Genomic DNA, 21,875 nt, shown 5'->3' with positions numbered 1-21,875 from the left:
TGTGATGAAAGGAATACAGGGAGGAGGTGACATGTGTATTTCTTCCACCATTTCTGGGAGCATGTTTTCAAACCCTGTCTAATTTAGAGTTTGGGGATAAAAATAGGTGCACCCTGGGTTTACGTATATAGAGATGATGCATGAGTAGACCATAGGGTGAATAAAAAATATAACTGGTTACTATTTGAAATAATGGATTGAATTGATATTTTAAAAAATACATGAAATCTGGTATTCAGATAAACATTCAATCCAAGTAGGTGTACGTCTAGTGGTAATATTAGGGTTACTAATTACACCAAACTGTGAGTTTTGCTTCGAAAATGATGATGGAATTCAAAAGTAATGTTTTATAAAAGAAATCTCATGAAAAAGCAAGTAAAGCAACATGGAGAAATACATGGGTTCTGATACAGGGAGTGAATGTAAGTGAATCATATGCATGTCAATTTGTGAATATTGGATGCAATGATACATCCTATGATATGAAGAAATAGGAATTTAACAATTTTGAATGAAAATTTACTTCAAAATACACATCACGTCCCGTATGAATAGACTTTCATTGATGTTAAACTGGTTCACTGACTGAAGAAATATTAGGGTTAGTACTCAATATTCACTGAAGTTCATTTTGAGAATTCAGAAATGAATATGTATGTCAAGAAAATGTATATTTCTGAGAAATATCTTGTGAAAAGTTGATTATAAATCCACCCAGATGGACATTAAAGAATCAAGGTAGTATAAGTATTGACACAGAGATTCAATATTTCAAAGGGCAAAATGAAAAACGAGTCTAAGATATATGCGAACACGTGCCACATAACAATCTTCCACTGTCATCCACCACGATGCCTTGACATTTCTATCACCCCAAATAAGACACAAGGAGAGGAGAAGAGGAACAAAATCTGTGAATACATATCTGGAATTGGAAATTCTGAGGAGCTCACAAACTTGGGTGTGGCACAAGAGATCCCAATGGTAGGGGACAGGGTAAACATTCCACAAACATGGAACTTTGCTGGCCTAATGATCTTCTTGACTATCTGCCTCTGACATTTGTGCACTAGAAATATAGCTTTGTGCTTTAGCTTCCTTTGCAGTGAGACCAGGAAAGCTTGGTCTCAGTCTATGTGAACAGGAGGACATGGTTTCCTATTTCCCAATACGAACAGGAGGCAGCAGAGCTGAATCCTCTCTTTGCAGGTAACTGTGGTCGTTGGGGTATGAGTGTCTCCCTGGGGGGATTGTGAAGCCTTTGGCTCACAGTCCAGTTTTAATGGCATTTCTTGCAGCTTCCCTGGAAATTTGGTGTTTGTTTTGAAATACATAAAGGTCAACCGGGACACAGTGCTGGAGGGAGCTCTGTCACGTGGGGTGAGTCAGGGTGTGACGGAAAAATCACAAACTGGGCTGCTACCCCAGATATCTTTCCCACTTGAGCGTAGCAACTTGATTCTGAGCATCGCACCAGATCCTCTCCCCACAACAACATGCCTTTACATTTTAGGGTCTGCTGGCTGCACCTTGTCAGTCACATGTCATTTGGATACCAATGACAGAACCACAGGGGCTCACCACAGATGTTGGTCACACACCTGCACTCCATTGCTCCAGACCCAGTTCCCTGCTGGCTCCTACTCACTGACATCTCTGTTCTTCACCATGGTCATGAATTCCACTCAGTCAAAAACGGCAATGGCGGGTTCAGTCATGATGAGCAACAGGAGATCTAAAGGTTCTCCAGGGATTTCTGGTCATGGGATTCTCAAAACCTTCATGTTATTGGCCTAGCCATATCTCAAGAATGAAGAAGTTGGCACTGTGGGTTTTGATTCATTCACGAGCCATTAAGGGTTGAGGAATCTCCTTTCAGTAAAAGCTCTGGAGATCGCATGCAGGCAAGGCTTTTCACGGAGTGGCGAAAGGTCACAGGAATCCAGGCCCATTGGGGGTCTAAAATATGAGGTTCATGTGAGTTTTGGCTCTCAACTATAGCTGAAAAGGCTTTAACAGCAAAATCATGTGAAATCCTGGCTGAGATTCCCAGTGCTGTGGAGGAAGCCACCCTCGGCCTAGATCTCAGTTTCCAAGGGCTCCTCTAAGCCTGGCCTTGAAAAATCCCAACAGGATTCATGGCAAGAGTTCTCTGAGATCAGTTCCAGAACTGAGTCTCTAATGGCATCACACCAGAGTTCAAGCTGAGGTGGACCCACTCATCTTTTCCAACCACCACACAAAAGACCACTATTCTAACAAAAACACTCCCACATGGCCCTCCTCTTCTTCCATACAGATACTCATCATAACATTCTGGCTGGGGGTTTCCATAGGGGGAGCAGTCTAAGATGGTGTGCAAAGTAAGGTCTCATGCCCATCATGTGAAAAATGTCATGGTGGCCTGGACACTCTTCCCGAGAAACAGGATAGATAAAATGGGCCTGTAGTTAATACTGCTCTGCTTCTCAAATTCGAGGCCTCCTGCCTGCCAGGGGTAGATTCTTTATGTGTACTGGACTCATGAAAACACCCAAACACCTGTGTGCTAGTTACTGGATGGCTTGCAACAACTCATTTGACCCAGAGGATCCCTGTTCTTACTTCATCGGTGTCAGGAGCCTGACCAGAGGAAGGCAAGAGACTTCATCCAATATTACACTTCTTTTTCATCCTTTTAGATGTGCATGGACACATGGGATTTTTCTTGAGTTTCCTGGGGTGCTGAGAATGTAATTCACGGCCACACACAGGGCCAAGAGTCTGATTCAGACACAGCCTTTACAAAGCACTTTACCTAAAAGGCACAGATTGGGCCTCTTCATTTCCGTTTGAAACTGTTTTCTGGAGGATTCCCAAAGGAGTGCCCTAAGGCAAACACCTCCATGACATTCAGGGGAACAGAACAATAGGGAGGAAAGAAGCCTGGAGAAAAACTTTTCTTTAATTGAACACTGTGGCACTGACAGCTCCTAATCATGCAACTTGGGTGGCTATCTATGCAAGCAGGGATTCTCCAGAGAGATCCTTACCAGTCATGCTAATTTTTACTTTTATGAGATGCTTGGCATTCCCGTCAGCAATCCAGTCCATGGCCTTGTCACAGAGCTTGAAAGTGGTACCCATCTTGTTCACAAAAACACGAACCCCTTCAGAGAGTGGCCAAAATTCTGGAAGAATACAGGAACTTGGGATCTTGGTAGGTGTTTCCCATCTGCAAGACAAGCAGCAGTCCATTCATCAATTGGCCTTGAGGAGTCCTGCAAAGATTTCCACTAGGCAGGACACATTCACGGCTGCATTCTTCTCTCTACTCTCTTTAACCACAAACCCAGTGGGATCCACTGACTCTATAGAAAGACTCACTAGTTAACAGTCCATTTCAAACCAACAAACAACAACAACAACAACAAACACGTTTTTCCTACATGATCTCAGAACATGAGACAAAATGCCAAATTGAAACACACACCCACTAAGACACACAAACCACCCCTGTATTTGGTCTGCATCTATCCACTCTGACCTCTGACTGGTGGGTGAAAATTTGTTCCCCAGCAGTGGCCGGTCCTGTCTCAGCTCTGGTCTCCTTGGCCATATCTGTGTAGTTGTCAGGAGCCAGCAATGAGCCAACACTTCTTTCTCAGGAAAGGCCCCTGTTCAGACCATTCAAGGCATTTGGCTACCCACACATCACCAGGTGCCACGAAAGAATGACTCTGGCCTTGGTACAGAAAAAAAAGGGAGCCCACTGGGACTGGAATTGCCTCTGGGTGCCTCGCCTCCTGGATCCCACGTTCAGAGAGTTCCATCACCTAGGAAGTGAGGTGAGGTCACTTCCTTCAGGGAAGTGAATGAGGTCACTGCCTTGGCAACCACTTTGTCCTAACAGTTGTTTCCAAGGGTCCCATGAGAGGGAGGCTGCCCCACCTTCCTGTGACATTTTCACAAGTCATAAAGGTCTATATACCCTAGGAGCCCGGGATCAGCAACCCACCCAGGCCTGATTGTGTCCATCTTCCCTGCATTGAGAAGAGAGAGGCTGATTCAGCCACATCCCTTCATGCTCACTGGGTTGTTGGCCATGGAAGATGACTTTAGACCTCACAGGTCCTACCTAGCTGCCTACATTGGCTCCAGGGATCATTTCTGCATCTACCTTTCAGCTTCTCAGCAGCTGGAGGATTCCCTACATACCTGTATGGCAAGATCAACTCAGGACCTGCTGTTATGTGAAAATAGATTGAGGGAACAGAGTCTGCTTCAGGGTCATATCAGGTTCGATTTGGCTTAGGAGTCATTCTGCTGGATGAATACAGGGATTGGGCAACTGGGATATTTATAAGAATGGAAGGTGAAAACTAGGTAAGAGCTGAAGCACACAAGGGTGTTGGGCCCTTGATTTGGATACATAGTTTTGAATTATGTTCTGCAGAGGTGAATCCTCTAAATCCATATACAATGGCATAAGATCTTGGACCTGGGACCACTGAATGTGAAAGAGAACTTCCAGTGATATTGAGATAGTAGACAGGATTCCAGTGTAGGGTAAGGAAGAAGAGTGAGTTTAGGATTTGGGCAAAAGGCCCTTTTTGCAATCGAATGACTTTCTATTAGAGTGTAAATGGGAATGTCAGCACACATGAAGAGTCAGTCACAACAAGGCACTTGGGGAAATAGATATCAATTGGGATGTTAAGAGATCGGGCCAAGTACAAAATGAGTGATAAGATCAGGGATATTTTCAACAGGGGGGTGGTTGAATACACTATCCTAGGAAGAAACAAGTGTACGCTCACCATAGGATTGAATATTGAAAACAATAGGCAAAGCGGACTTAGATGATTTTAGTAATCCATGCTCTCATTAAAATCAGGCTTTGGAAGAATCATAAGGTGAGTGTCAGTTTTGCATTTGGTGTCCAGAAGATGATGTGATGAAAGGAATACAGGGAGGAGGTGACATGTGTATTTCTTCCACCATTTCTGGGAGCATGTTTTCAAACCCTGTCTAATTTAGAGTTTGGGGATAAAAATAGGTGCACCCTGGGTTTACGTATATAGAGATGATGCATGAATAGACCATAGGGTGAATAAAAAATATAACTGGTTACTATTTTAAATAATGGATTGAATTGATATTTTAAAAAATACATGAAATCTGGTATTCAGATAAACATTCAATCCAAGTAGGTGTACGTCTAGTGGTAATATTAGGGTTACTAATTACACCAAACTGTGAGTTTTGCTTCGAAAATGATGATGGAATTCAAAAGTAATGTTTTATAAAAGAAATCTCATGAAAAAGCAAGTAAAGCAACATGGAGAAATACATGGGTTCTGATACAGGGAGTGAATGTAAGTGAATCATATGCATGTCAATTTGTGAATATTGGATGCAATGATACATCGTATGATACGAAGAAATAGGAATTTAACAATTTTGAATGAAAATTTACTTCAAAATACACATCACGTCCCGTAGGAATAGACATTCATTGATCTTAAACTGGTTCACTGACTGAAGAAATATTAGGGTTAGTACTCAATATTCACTGAAGTTCATTTTGAGAATTCAGAAATGAATATGTATGTCAAGTAAATGTATATTTCTGAGAAATATCTTGTGAAAAGTTGATTATAAATCCACCCAGATGGACATTAAAGAATCAAGGTAGTATAAGTATTGACACAGAGATTCAATATTTCAAAGGGCAAAATGAAAAACGAGTCTAAGATATATGCGAACACGTGCCACATAACAATCTTCCACTGTCATCCACCACAATGCCTTGACATTACTATCACCCCAAATAAGACACAATGAGAGGAGAAGAGGAACAAAATCTGTGAATACATATCTGGAATTGGAAATTCTGAGGAGCTCACAAACTTGGGTGTGGCACAAGAGATCCCAATGGTAGGGGACAGGGTAAACATTCCACAAACATGGAACTTTGCTGGCCTAATGACTTCTTGACTATCTGCCTCTGACATTTGTGCACTAGAAATATAGCTTTGTGCTTTAGCTTCCTTTGCAGTGAGACCAGGAAAGCTTGGTCTCAGTCTATGTGAACAGGAGGACATGGTTTCCTATTTCCCAATACGAACAGGAGGCAGCAGAGCTGAATCCTCTCTTTGCAGGTAACTGTGGTCGTTGGGGTATGAGTGTCTCCCTGGGGGGATTGTGAAGCCTTTGGCTCACAGTCCAGTTTTAATGGCATTTCTTGCAGCTTCCCTGGAAATTTGGTGTTTGTTTTTGAAATACATAAAGGTCAACCGGGACACAGTGCTGGAGGGAGCTCTGTCACGTGGGGTGAGTCAGGGTGTGACGGAAAAATCACAAACTGGGCTGCTACCCCAGATATCTTTCCCACTTGAGCGTAGCAACTTGATTCTGAGCATCGCACCAGATCCTCTCCCCACAACAACATGCCTTTACATTTTAGGGTCTGCTGGCTGCACCTTGTCAGTCACATGTCATTTGGATACCAATGACAGAACCACAGGGGCTCACCACAGATGTTGGTCACACACCTGCACTCCATTGCTCCAGACCCAGTTCCCTGCTGGCTCCTACTCACTGACATCTCTGTTCTTCACCATGGTCATGAATTCCACTCAGTCAAAAACGGCAATGGCGGGTTCAGTCATGATGAGCAACAGGAGATCTAAAGGTTCTCCAGGGATTTCTGGTCATGGGATTCTCAAAACCTTCATGTTATTGGCCTAGCCATATCTCAAGAATGAAGAAGTTGGCACTGTGGGTTTTGATTCATTCACGAGCCATTAAGGGTTGAGGAATCTCCTTTCAGTAAAAGCTCTGGAGATCGCATGCAGGCAAGGCTTTTCACGGAGTGGCGAAAGGTCACAGGAATCCAGGCCCATTGGGGGTCTAAAATATGAGGTTCATGTGAGTTTTGGCTCTCAACTATAGCTGAAAAGGCTTTAACAGCAAAATCATGTGAAATCCTGGCTGAGATTCCCAGTGCTGTGGAGGAAGCCACCCTCGGCCTAGATCTCAGTTTCCAAGGGCTCCTCTAAGCCTGGCCTTGAAAAATCCCAACAGGATTCATGGCAAGAGTTCTCTGAGATCAGTTCCAGAACTGAGTCTCTAATGGCATCACACCAGAGTTCAAGCTGAGGTGGACCCACTCATCTTTTCCAACCACCACACAAAAGACCACTATTCTAACAAAAACACTCCCACATGGCCCTCCTCTTCTTCCATACAGATACTCATCATAACATTCTGGCTGGGGGTTTCCATAGGGGGAGCAGTCTAAGATGGTGTGCAAAGTAAGGTCTCATGCCCATCATGTGAAAAATGTCATGGTGGCCTGGACACTCTTCCCGAGAAACAGGATAGATAAAATGGGCCTGTAGTTAATACTGCTCTGCTTCTCAAATTCGAGGCCTCCTGCCTGCCAGGGGTAGATTCTTTATGTGTACTGGACTCATGAAAACACCCAAACACCTGTGTGCTAGTTACTGGATGGCTTGCAACAACTCATTTGACCCAGAGGATCCCTGTTCTTACTTCATCGGTGTCAGGAGCCTGACCAGAGGAAGGCAAGAGACTTCATCCAATATTACACTTCTTTTTCATCCTTTTAGATGTGCATGGACACATGGGATTTTTCTTGAGTTTCCTGGGGTGCTGAGAATGTAATTCACGGCCACACACAGGGCCAAGAGTCTGATTCAGACACAGCCTTTACAAAGCACTTTACCTAAAAGGCACAGATTGGGCCTCTTCATTTCCGTTTGAAACTGTTTTCTGGAGGATTCCCAAAGGAGTGCCCTAAGGCAAACACCTCCATGACATTCAGGGGAACAGAACAATAGGGAGGAAAGAAGCCTGGAGAAAAACTTTTCTTTAATTGAACACTGTGGCACTGACAGCTCCTAATCATGCAACTTGGGTGGCTATCTATGCAAGCAGGGATTCTCCAGAGAGATCCTTACCAGTCATGCTAATTTTTACTTTTATGAGATGCTTGGCATTCCCGTCAGCAATCCAGTCCATGGCCTTGTCACAGAGCTTGAAGGTGGTACCCATCTTGTTCACAAAAACACGAACCCCTTCAGAGAGTGGCCAAAATTCTGGAAGAATACAGGAACTTGGGATCTTGGTAGGTGTTTCCCATCTGCAAGACAAGCAGCAGTCCATTCATCAATTGGCCTTGAGGAGTCCTGCAAAGATTTCCACTAGACAGGACACATTCACGGCTGCATTCTTCTCTCTACTCTCTTTAACCACAAACCCAGTGGGATCCACTGACTCTATAGAAAGACTCACTAGTTAACAGTCCATTTCAAACCAACAAACAACAACAACAACAACAAACACGTTTTTCCTACATGATCTCAGAACATGAGACAAAATGCCAAATTGAAACACACACCCACTAAGACACACAAACCACCCCTGTATTTGGTCTGCATCTATCCACTCTGACCTCTGACTGGTGGGTGAAAATTTGTTCCCCAGCAGTGGCCGGTCCTGTCTCAGCTCTGGTCTCCTTGGCCATCTCTGTGTAGTTGTCAGGAGCCAGCAATGAGCCAACACTTCTTTCTCAGGAAAGGCCCCTGTTCAGACCATTCAAGGCATTTGGCTACCCACACATCACCAGGTGCCAAGAAAGAATGACTCTGGCCTTGGTACAGAAAACAACAAGGGAGCCCACTGGGACTGGAATTGCCTCTGGGTGCCTCGCCTCCTGGATCCCACGTTCAGAGAGTTCCATCACCAAGGAAGTGAGGTGAGGTCACTTCCTTCAGGGAAGTGAATGAGGTCACTGCCTTGGCAACCACTTTGTCCTAACAGTTGTTTCCAAGGGTCCCATGAGAGGGAGGCTGCCCCACCTTCCTGTGACATTTTCACAAGTCATAAAGGTCTATATACCCTAGGAGCCCGGGATCAGCAACCCACCCAGGCCTGATTGTGTCCATCTTCCCTGCATTGAGAAGAGAGAGGCTGATTCAGCCACATCCCTTCATCCTCACTGGGTTGTTGGCCATGGAAGATGACTTTAGACCTCACAGGTCCTACCTAGCTGCCTACATTGGCTCCAGGGATCATTTCTGCATCTACCTTTGAGCTTCTCAGCAGCTGGAGGATTCCCTACATACCTGTATGGCAAGATCAACTCAGGACCTGCTGTTATGTGAAAATAGATTGAGGGAACAGAGTCTGCTTCAGGGTCATATCAGGTTCGATTTGGCTTAGGAGTCATTCTGCTGGATGAATACAGGGATTGGGCAACTGGGATATTTATAAGAATGGAAGGTGAAAACTAGGTAAGAGCTGAAGCACACAAGGGTTTTGGGCCCTTGATTTGGATACATAGTTTTGAATTATGTTCTGCAGAGGTGAATCCTCTAAATCCATATACAATGGCATAAGATCTTGTACCTGGGACCACTGAATGTGAAAGAGAACTTCCAGTGATATTGAGATAGTAGACAGGATTCCAGTGTAGGGTAAGGAAGAAGAGTGAGTTTAGGATTTGGGCAAAAGGCCCTTTTTGCAATCGAATGAATTTCTATTAGAGTGTAAATGGGAATGTCAGCACACATGAAGAGTCAGTCACAACAAGGCACTTGGGGAAATAGATATCAATTGGGTTGTTAAGAGATCGGGCCAAGTACAAAATGAGTGATAAGATCAGGGATATTTTCAACAGGGGGGTGGTTGAATACACTATCCTAGGAAGAAACAAGTGTACGCTCACCATAGGATTGAATATTGAAAACAATAGGCAAAGCGGACTTAGATGATTTTAGTAATCCATGCTCTCATTAAAATCAGGCTTTGGAAGAATCATAAGGTGAGTGTCAGTTTTGCATTTGGTGTCCAGAAGATGATGGGATGAAAGGAATTCAGGGAGGAGGTGACATGTGTATTTCTTCCACCATTTCTGGGAGCATGTTTTCAAACCCTGTCTAATTTAGAGTTTGGGGATAAAAATAGGTGCACCCTGGGTTTACGTATATAGAGATGATGCATGAATAGACCATAGGGTGAATAAAAAATATAACTGGTTACTATTTTAAATAATGGATTGAATTGATATTTTAAAAAATACATGAAATCTGGTATTCAGATAAACATTCAATCCAAGTAGGTGTACGTCTAGTGGTAATATTAGGGTTACTAATTACACCAAACTGTGAGTTTGCTTCGAAAATGATGATGGAATTCAAAAGTAATGTTTTATAAAAGAAATCTCATGAAAAAGCAAGTAAAGCAACATGGAGAAATACATGGGTTCTGATACAGGGAGTGAATGTAAGTGAATCATATGCATGTCAATTTGTGAATATTGGATGAAATGATACATCCTATGATACGAAGAAATAGGAAATTAACAATTTTGCATGAAAATTTACTTCAAAATACACATCACGTCCCAATGAATAGACTTTCATTGATGTTAAACTGGTTCACTGACTGAAGAAATATTAGGGTTAGTACTCAATATTCACTGAAGTTCATTTTGAGAATTCAGAAATGAATATGTATGTCAAGAAAATGTATATTTCTGAGAAATATCTTGTGAAAAGTTGATTATAAATCCACCCAGATGGACATTAAAGAATCAAGGTAGTATAAGTATTGACACAGAGATTCAATATTTCAAAGGGCAAAATGAAAAATGAGTCTAAGATATATGCGAACACGTGCCACATAACAATCTTCCACTGTCATCCACCACAATGCCTTGACATTACTATCACCCCAAATAAGACACAATGAGAGGAGAAGAGGAACAAAATCTGTGAATACATATCTGGAATTGGAAATTCTGAGGAGCTCACAAACTTGGGTGTGGCACAAGAGATCCCAATGGTAGGGGACAGGGTAAACATTCCACAAACATGGAACTTTGCTGGCCTAATGACTTCTTGACTATCTGCCTCTGACATTTGTGCACTAGAAATATAGCTTTGTGCTTTAGCTTCCTTTGCAGTGAGACCAGGAAAGCTTGGTCTCAGTCTATGTGAACAGGAGGACATGGTTTCCTATTTCCCAATACGAACAGGAGGCAGCAGAGCTGAATCCTCTCTTTGCAGGTAACTGTGGCCATTGGGGTATGAGTGTCTCCCTGGGGGGATTGTGAAGCCTTTGGCTCACAGTCCAGTTTTAATGGCATTTCTTGCAGCTTCCCTGGAAATTTGGTGTTTGTTTTTGAAATACATAAAGGTCAACCGGGACACAGTGCTGGAGGGAGCTCTGTCACGTGGGGTGAGTCAGGGTCTGACGGAAAAAACACAAACTGGGCTGCTACCCCATATATCTTTCCCACTTGAGCGTAGCAACTTGATTCTGAGCATCGCACCAGATCCTCTCCCCACAACAACATGCCTTTACATTTTAGGGTCTGCTGGCTGCACCTTGTCAGTCACATGTCATTTGGATACCAATGACAGAACCACAGGGGCTCACCACAGATGTTGGTCACACACCTGCACTCCATTGCTCCAGACCCAGTTCCCTGCTGGCTCCTACTCACTGACATCTCTGTTCTTCACCATGGTCATGAATTCCACTCAGTCAAAAACGGCAATGGCGGGTTCAGTCATGATGAGCAACAGGAGATCTAAAGGTTCTCCAGGGATTTGTGGTCATGGGATTCTCAAAACCTTCATGTTATTGGCCTAGCCATATTTCAAGAATGAAGAAGTTGGCACTGTGGGTTTTCATTCATTCAGGAGCCATTAAGGGTTGAGGAATCTCCTGAGTCTCTAATGGCATCACACCAGAGTTCAAGCTGAGGTGGACCCACTCATCTTTTCCAACCACCACACAAAAGACCACTATTCTAACAAAAACACTCCCACATGGCCCTCCTCTTCTTCCATACAGATACTCATCATAAAATTCTGGCTGGGGGTTTCCATAGGGGGAGAAGTCTAAGATGGTGTGCAAAGTAAGGTCTCATGCCCATCATGTGCCATATGTCATGGTGGCCTGGACACCCTTCCTGAGAAACAGGATAGATAAAATGGGCCTGTAGTTAATACTGCTCTGCTTCTCAAATCGAGGCCTCCTGCCTGCCAGGGGTAGATTCTTTATGTGTACTGGACTCATGAAAACACCCAAACACCTGTGTGCTAGTTACTGGATGGCTTGCAACAACTCATTTGACCCAGAGGATCCCTGTTCTTACTTCATCGGTGTCAGGAGCCTGACCAGAGGAAGGCAAGAGACTTCATCCAATATTACACTTCTTTTTCATCCTTTTAGATGTGCATGGACACATGGGATTTTTCTTGAGTTTCCTGGGGTGCTGAGAATGTAATTCACGGCCACACACAGGGCCAAGAGTCTGATTCAGACACAGCCTTTACAAAGCACTTTACCTAAAAGGCACAGATTGGGCCTCTTCATTTCCGTTTGAAACTGTTTTCTGGAGCATTCCCAAAGGAGTGCCCTAAGGCAAACACCTCCCTGACATTCAGGGGAACAGAACAATAGGGAGGAAAGAAGCCTGGAGAAAAACTTTTCTTTAATTGAACACTGTGGCACTGACAGCTCCTAATCATGCAACTTGGGTGGCTATCTATGCAAGCAGGGATTCTCCAGAGAGATCCTTACCAGTCATGCTAATTTTTACTTTTCTGAGATGCTTGGCATTCCCGTCAGCAATCCAGTCCATGGCCTTGTCACAGAGCTTGAAGGTGGTACCCATCTTGTTCACAAAAACACGAACCCCTTCAGAGAGTGGCCAAAATTCTGGAAGAATACAGGAACTTGGGATCTTGGTAGGTGTTTCCCATCTGCAAGACAAGCAGCAGTCCATTCATCAATTGGCCTTGAGGAGTCCTGCAAAGATTTCCACTAGACAGGACACATTCACGGCTGCTTTCTTCTCTCTACTCTCTTTAACCACAAACCCAGTGGGATCCACTGACATAGAAAGACTCACTAGTTAACAGTCCATTTCAAACCAACAAACAACAACAACAACAACAACAAACACGTTTTTCCTACATGATCTCAGAACATGGGACAAAATGCCAAATTGAAACACACACCCACTAAGACACACAAACCACCCCTGTATTTGGTCTGCATCTATCCACTCTGACCTCTGACTGGTGGGTGAAAATTTGTTCCCCAGCAGTGGCCGGTCCTGTCTCAGCTCTGGTCTCCTTGGCCATCTCTGTGTAGTTGTCAGGAGCCAGCAATGAGCCAACACTTCTTTCTCAGGAAAGGCCCCTGTTCAGACCATTCAAGGCATTTGGCTACCCACACATCACCAGGTGCCAAGAAAGAATGACTCTGGCCTTGGTACAGAAAACAACAAGGGAGCCCACTGGGACTGGAATTGCCTCTGGGTGCCTCGCCTCCTGGATCCCACGTTCAGAGAGTTCCATCACCAAGGAAGTGAGGTGAGGTCACTTCCTTCAGGGAAGTGAATGAGGTCACTGCCTTGGCAACCACTTTGTCCTAACAGTTGTTTCCAAGGGTCCCATGAGAGGGAGGCTGCCCCACCTTCCTGTGACATTTTCACAAGTCATAAAGGTCTATATACCCTAGGAGCCCGGGATCAGCAACCCACCCAGGCCTGATTGTGTCCATCTTCCCTGCATTGAGAAGAGAGAGGCTGATTCAGCCACATCCCTTCATCCTCACTGGGTTGTTGGCCATGGAAGATGACTTTAGACCTCACAGGTCCTACCTAGCTGCCTACATTGGCGCCAGGGATCATTTCTGCATCTACCTTTGAGCTTCTCAGCAGCTGGAGTATTCCCTACATACCTGTATGGCAAGATCAACTCAGGACCTGCTGTTATGTGAAAATAGATTGAGGGAACAGAGTCTGCTTCAGGGTCATATCAGGTTCGATTTGGCTTAGGAGTCATTCTGCTGGATGAATACGGGGATTGGGCAACTGGGATATTTATAAGAATGGAAGGTGAAAACTAGGTAAGAGCTGAAGCACACAAGGGTGTTGGGCCCTTGATTTGGATACATAGTTTTGAATTATGTTCTGCAGAGGTGAATCCTCTAAATCCATATACAATGGCATAAGATCTTGTACCTGGGACCACTGAATGTGAAAGAGAACTTCCAGTGATATTGAGATAGTAGACAGGATTCCAGTGTAGGGTAAGGAAGAAGAGTGAGTTTAGGATTTGGGCAAAAGGCCCTTTTTGCAATCGAATGACTTTCTATTAGAGTGTAAATGGGAATGTCAGCACACATGAAGAGTCAGTCACAACAAGGCACTTGGGGAAATAGATATAAATTGGGATGTTAGGAGATCGGGCAAAGTACAAAATGAGTGATAAGATCAGGGATATTTTCAACAGGGGGGTGGTTGAATACACTATCCTAGGAAGAAACAAGTGTACGCTCACCATAGGATTGAATATTGAAAACAATAGGCAAAGCGGACTTAGATGATTTTAGTAATCCATGCTCTCATTAAAATCAGGCTTTGGAAGAATCATAAGGTGAGTGTGAGTTTTGCATTTGGTGTCCAGAAGATGATGTGATGAAAGGAATACATGGAGGAGGTGACATGTGTATTTCTTCCACCATTACTGGGAGCATGTTTTCAAACCCTGTCATTTAGAGTTTGGGGATAAAAATAGGTGCACCCTGGGTTTACGTATATAGAGATGATGCATGAATAGACCATAGGGTGAATAAAAAATATAACTGGTTACTATTTTAAATAATGGATTGAATTGATATTTTAAAAAATACATGAAATCTGGTATTCAGATAAACATTCAATCCAAGTAGGTGTACGTCTAGTGGTAATATTAGGGTTACTAATTACACCAAACTGTGAGTTTTGCTTCGAAAATGATGATGGAATTCAAAAGTAATGTTTTATAAAAGAAATCTCATGAAAAAGCAAGTAAAGCAACATGGAGAAATACATGGGTTCTGATACAGGGAGTGAATGTAAGTGAATCATATGCATGTCAATTTGTGAATATTGGATGAAATGATACATCCTATGATACGAAGAAATAGCAATTTAACAATTTTGAATGAAAATTTACTTGAAAATACACATCACGTCCCGTATGAATAGACTTTCATTGATGTTAAACTGGGTCACTTACTGAAGAAATATTAGGGTTAGTACTCAATATTCAGTGAAGTTCATTTTGAGAATTCAGAAGTGAATATGTATGTCAAGAAAATGTATATTTCTGAGAAATATCTTGTGAAAAGTTGATTATAAATCCACCCAGATGGACATTAAAGAATCAAGGTAGTATAAGTATTGACACAGAGATTCAATATTTCAAAGGGCAAAATGAAAAACGAGTCTAAGATATATGCGAACACGTGCCACATAACAATCTTCCACTGTCATCCACCACAATGCCTTGACATTACTATCACCCCAAATAAGACACAATGAGAGGAGAAGAGGAACAAAATCTGTGAATACATATCTGGAATTGGAAATTCTGAGGAGCTCACAAACTTGGGTGTGGCACAAGAGATCCCAATGGTAGGGGACAGGGTAAACATTCCACAAACATGGAACTTTGCTGGCCTAATGACTTCTTGACTATCTGCCTCTGACATTTGTGCACTAGAAATATAGCTTTGTGCTTTAGCTTCCTTTGCAGTGAGACCAGGAAAGCTTGGTCTCAGTCTATGTGAACAGGAGGACATGGTTTCCTATTTCCCAATACGAACGGGAGGCAGCAGAGCTGAATCCTCTCTTTGTAGGTAACTGTGGCCGTTGGGGTATGAGTGTCTCCCTGGGGGGATTGTGAAGCCTTTGGCTCACAGTCCAGTTTTAATGGCATTTCTTGCAGCTTCCCTGGAAATTTGGTGTTTGTTTTTGAAATACATAAAGGTCAACCGGGACACAGTGCTGGAGGGAGCTCTGTCAAGTGGGGTGAGTCAGGGTCTGACGGAAAAAACACAAACTGGGCTGCTACCCCATATATCTTTCCCACTTGAGCGTAGCAACTTGATTCTGAGCATCGCACCAGATCCTCTCCCCACAACAACATGCCTTTACATTTTAGGGTCTGCTGGCTGCACCTTGTCAGTCACATGTCATTTGGATACCAATGACAGAACCACAGGGGCTCACCACAGATGTTGGTCACACACCTGCACTCCATTGCTCCAGACCCAGTTCCCTGCTGGCTCCTACTCACTGACATCTCTGTTCTTCACCATGGTCATGAATTCCACTCAGTCAAAAACGGCAATGGCGGGTTCAGTCATGATGAGCAACAGGAGATCTAAAGGTTCTCCAGGGATTTGTGGTCATGGGATTCTCAAAACCTTCATGTTATTGGCCTAGCCATATTTCAAGAATGAAGAAGTTGGCACTGTGGGTTTTCATTCATTCAGGAGCCATTAAGGGTTGAGGAATCTCCTGAGTCTCTAATGGCATCACACCAGAGTTCAAGCTGAGGTGGACCCACTCATCTTTTCCAACCACCACACAAAAGACCACTATTCTAACAAAAACACTCCCACATGGCCCTCCTCTTCTTCCATACAGATACTCATCATAAAATTCTGGCTGGGGGTTTCCATAGGGGGAGAAGTCTAAGATGGTGTGCAAAGTAAGGTCTCATGCCCATCATGTGCCATATGTCATGGTGGCCTGGACACCCTTCCTGAGAAACAGGATAGATAAAATGGGCCTGTAGTTAATACTGCTCTGCTTCTCAAATCGAGGCCTCCTGCCTGCCAGGGGTAGATTCTTTATGTGTACTGGACTCATGAAAACACCCAAACACCTGTGTGCTAGTTACTGGATGGCTTGCAACAACTCATTTGACCCAGAGGATCCCTGTTCTTACTTCATCGGTGTCAGGAGCCTGACCAGAGGAAGGCAAGAGACTTCATCCAATATTACACTTCTTTTTCATCCTTTTAGATGTGCATGGACACATGGGATTTTTCTTGAGTTTCCTGGGGTGCTGAGAATGTAATTCACGGCCACACACAGGGCCAAGAGTCTGATTCAGACACAGCCTTTACAAAGCACTTTACCTAAAAGGCACAGATTGGGCCTCTTCATTTCCGTTTGAAACTGTTTTCTGGAGCATTCCCAAAGGAGTGCCCTAAGGCAAACACCTCCCTGACATTCAGGGGAACAGAACAATAGGGAGGAAAGAAGCCTGGAGAAAAACTTTTCTTTAATTGAACACTGTGGCACTGACAGCTCCTAATCATGCAACTTGGGTGGCTATCTATGCAAGCAGGGATTCTCCAGAGAGATCCTTACCAGTCATGCTAATTTTTACTTTTCTGAGATGCTTGGCATTCCCGTCAGCAATCCAGTCCATGGCCTTGTCACAGAGCTTGAAGGTGGTACCCATCTTGTTCACAAAAACACGAACCCCTTCAGAGAGTGGCCAAAATTCTGGAAGAATACAGGAACTTGGGATCTTGGTAGGTGTTTCCCATCTGCAAGACAAGCAGCAGTCCATTCATCAATTGGCCTTGAGGAGTCCTGCAAAGATTTCCACTAGACAGGACACATTCACGGCTGCTTTCTTCTCTCTACTCTCTTTAACCACAAACCCAGTGGGATCCACTGACATAGAAAGACTCACTAGTTAACAGTCCATTTCAAACCAACAAACAACAACAACAACAACAACAAACACGTTTTTCCTACATGATCTCAGAACATGGGACAAAATGCCAAATTGAAACACACACCCACTAAGACACACAAACCACCCCTGTATTTGGTCTGCATCTATCCACTCTGACCTCTGACTGGTGGGTGAAAATTTGTTCCCCAGCAGTGGCCGGTCCTGTCTCAGCTCTGGTCTCCTTGGCCATCTCTGTGTAGTTGTCAGGAGCCAGCAATGAGCCAACACTTCTTTCTCAGGAAAGGCCCCTGTTCAGACCATTCAAGGCATTTGGCTACCCACACATCACCAGGTGCCAAGAAAGAATGACTCTGGCCTTGGTACAGAAAACAACAAGGGAGCCCACTGGGACTGGAATTGCCTCTGGGTGCCTCGCCTCCTGGATCCCACGTTCAGAGAGTTCCATCACCAAGGAAGTGAGGTGAGGTCACTTCCTTCAGGGAAGTGAATGAGGTCACTGCCTTGGCAACCACTTTGTCCTAACAGTTGTTTCCAAGGGTCCCATGAGAGGGAGGCTGCCCCACCTTCCTGTGACATTTTCACAAGTCATAAAGGTCTATATACCCTAGGAGCCCGGGATCAGCAACCCACCCAGGCCTGATTGTGTCCATCTTCCCTGCATTGAGAAGAGAGAGGCTGATTCAGCCACATCCCTTCATCCTCACTGGGTTGTTGGCCATGGAAGATGACTTTAGACCTCACAGGTCCTACCTAGCTGCCTACATTGGCGCCAGGGATCATTTCTGCATCTACCTTTGAGCTTCTCAGCAGCTGGAGTATTCCCTACATACCTGTATGGCAAGATCAACTCAGGACCTGCTGTTATGTGAAAATAGATTGAGGGAACAGAGTCTGCTTCAGGGTCATATCAGGTTCGATTTGGCTTAGGAGTCATTCTGCTGGATGAATACGGGGATTGGGCAACTGGGATATTTATAAGAATGGAAGGTGAAAACTAGGTAAGAGCTGAAGCACACAAGGGTGTTGGGCCCTTGATTTGGATACATAGTTTTGAATTATGTTCTGCAGAGGTGAATCCTCTAAATCCATATACAATGGCATAAGATCTTGTACCTGGGACCACTGAATGTGAAAGAGAACTTCCAGTGATATTGAGATAGTAGACAGGATTCCAGTGTAGGGTAAGGAAGAAGAGTGAGTTTAGGATTTGGGCAAAAGGCCCTTTTTGCAATCGAATGACTTTCTATTAGAGTGTAAATGGGAATGTCAGCACACATGAAGAGTCAGTCACAACAAGGCACTTGGGGAAATAGATATAAATTGGGATGTTAGGAGATCGGGCAAAGTACAAAATGAGTGATAAGATCAGGGATATTTTCAACAGGGGGGTGGTTGAATACACTATCCTAGGAAGAAACAAGTGTACGCTCACCATAGGATTGAATATTGAAAACAATAGGCAAAGCGGACTTAGATGATTTTAGTAATCCATGCTCTCATTAAAATCAGGCTTTGGAAGAATCATAAGGTGAGTGTGAGTTTTGCATTTGGTGTCCAGAAGATGATGTGATGAAAGGAATACATGGAGGAGGTGACATGTGTATTTCTTCCACCATTACTGGGAGCATGTTTTCAAACCCTGTCATTTAGAGTTTGGGGATAAAAATAGGTGCACCCTGGGTTTACGTATATAGAGATGATGCATGAATAGACCATAGGGTGAATAAAAAATATAACTGGTTACTATTTTAAATAATGGATTGAATTGATATTTTAAAAAATACATGAAATCTGGTATTCAGATAAACATTCAATCCAAGTAGGTGTACGTCTAGTGGTAATATTAGGGTTACTAATTACACCAAACTGTGAGTTTTGCTTCGAAAATGATGATGGAATTCAAAAGTAATGTTTTATAAAAGAAATCTCATGAAAAAGCAAGTAAAGCAACATGGAGAAATACATGGGTTCTGATACAGGGAGTGAATGTAAGTGAATCATATGCATGTCAATTTGTGAATATTGGATGAAATGATACATCCTATGATACGAAGAAATAGCAATTTAACAATTTTGAATGAAAATTTACTTGAAAATACACATCACGTCCCGTATGAATAGACTTTCATTGATGTTAAACTGGGTCACTTACTGAAGAAATATTAGGGTTAGTACTCAATATTCAGTGAAGTTCATTTTGAGAATTCAGAAGTGAATATGTATGTCAAGAAAATGTATATTTCTGAGAAATATCTTGTGAAAAGTTGATTATAAATCCACCCAGATGGACATTAAAGAATCAAGGTAGTATAAGTATTGACACAGAGATTCAATATTTCAAAGGGCAAAATGAAAAACGAGTCTAAGATATATGCGAACACGTGCCACATAACAATCTTCCACTGTCATCCACCACAATGCCTTGACATTACTATCACCCCAAATAAGACACAATGAGAGGAGAAGAGGAACAAAATCTGTGAATACATATCTGGAATTGGAAATTCTGAGGAGCTCACAAACTTGGGTGTGGCACAAGAGATCCCAATGGTAGGGGACAGGGTAAACATTCCACAAACATGGAACTTTGCTGGCCTAATGACTTCTTGACTATCTGCCTCTGACATTTGTGCACTAGAAATATAGCTTTGTGCTTTAGCTTCCTTTGCAGTGAGACCAGGAAAGCTTGGTCTCAGTCTATGTGAACAGGAGGACATGGTTTCCTATTTCCCAATACGAACGGGAGGCAGCAGAGCTGAATCCTCTCTTTGTAGGTAACTGTGGCCGTTGGGGTATGAGTGTCTCCCTGGGGGGATTGTGAAGCCTTTGGCTCACAGTCCAGTTTTAATGGCATTTCTTGCAGCTTCCCTGGAAATTTGGTGTTTGTTTTTGAAATACATAAAGGTCAACCGGGACACAGTGCTGGAGGGAGCTCTGTCACGTGGGGTGAGTCAGGGTCTGACGGAAAAAACACAAACTGGGCTGCTACCCCATATATCTTTCCCACTTGAGCGTAGCAACTTGATTCTGAGCATCGCACCAGATCCTCTCCCCACAACAACATGCCTTTACATTTTAGGGTCTGCTGGCTGCACCTTGTCAGTCACATGTCATTTGGATACCAATGACAGAACCACAGGGGCTCACCACAGATGTTGGTCACACACCTGCACTCCATTGCTCCAGACCCAGTTCCCTGCTGGCTCCTACTCACTGACATCTCTGTTCTTCACCATGGTCATGAATTCCACTCAGTCAAAAACGGCAATGGCGGGTTCAGTCATGATGAGCAACAGGAGATCTAAAGGTTCTCCAGGGATTTGTGGTCATGGGATTCTCAAAACCTTCATGTTATTGGCCTAGCCATATTTCAAGAATGAAGAAGTTGGCACTGTGGGTTTTCATTCATTCAGGAGCCATTAAGGGTTGAGGAATCTCCTGAGTCTCTAATGGCATCACACCAGAGTTCAAGCTGAGGTGGACCCACTCATCTTTTCCAACCACCACACAAAAGACCACTATTCTAACAAAAACACTCCCACATGGCCCTCCTCTTCTTCCATACAGATACTCATCATAAAATTCTGGCTGGGGGTTTCCATAGGGGGAGAAGTCTAAGATGGTGTGCAAAGTAAGGTCTCATGCCCATCATGTGCCATATGTCATGGTGGCCTGGACACCCTTCCTGAGAAACAGGATAGATAAAATGGGCCTGTAGTTAATACTGCTCTGCTTCTCAAATCGAGGCCTCCTGCCTGCCAGGGGTAGATTCTTTATGTGTACTGGACTCATGAAAACACCCAAACACCTGTGTGCTAGTTACTGGATGGCTTGCAACAACTCATTTGACCCAGAGGATCCCTGTTCTTACTTCATCGGTGTCAGGAGCCTGACCAGAGGAAGGCAAGAGACTTCATCCAATATTACACTTCTTTTTCATCCTTTTAGATGTGCATGGACACATGGGATTTTTCTTGAGTTTCCTGGGGTGCTGAGAATGTAATTCACGGCCACACACAGGGCCAAGAGTCTGATTCAGACACAGCCTTTACAAAGCACTTTACCTAAAAGGCACAGATTGGGCCTCTTCATTTCCGTTTGAAACTGTTTTCTGGAGCATTCCCAAAGGAGTGCCCTAAGGCAAACACCTCCCTGACATTCAGGGGAACAGAACAATAGGGAGGAAAGAAGCCTGGAGAAAAACTTTTCTTTAATTGAACACTGTGGCACTGACAGCTCCTAATCATGCAACTTGGGTGGCTATCTATGCAAGCAGGGATTCTCCAGAGAGATCCT

The sequence above is a fragment of the Urocitellus parryii genome, chromosome 16 (assembly GCF_045843805.1).
Source record: "Urocitellus parryii isolate mUroPar1 chromosome 16, mUroPar1.hap1, whole genome shotgun sequence".
NCBI lineage: Eukaryota > Metazoa > Chordata > Mammalia > Rodentia > Sciuridae > Urocitellus > Urocitellus parryii.
The sequence above is the reverse complement of the archived record's forward strand: the minus strand, read 5'-3'. Positions refer to the sequence as shown.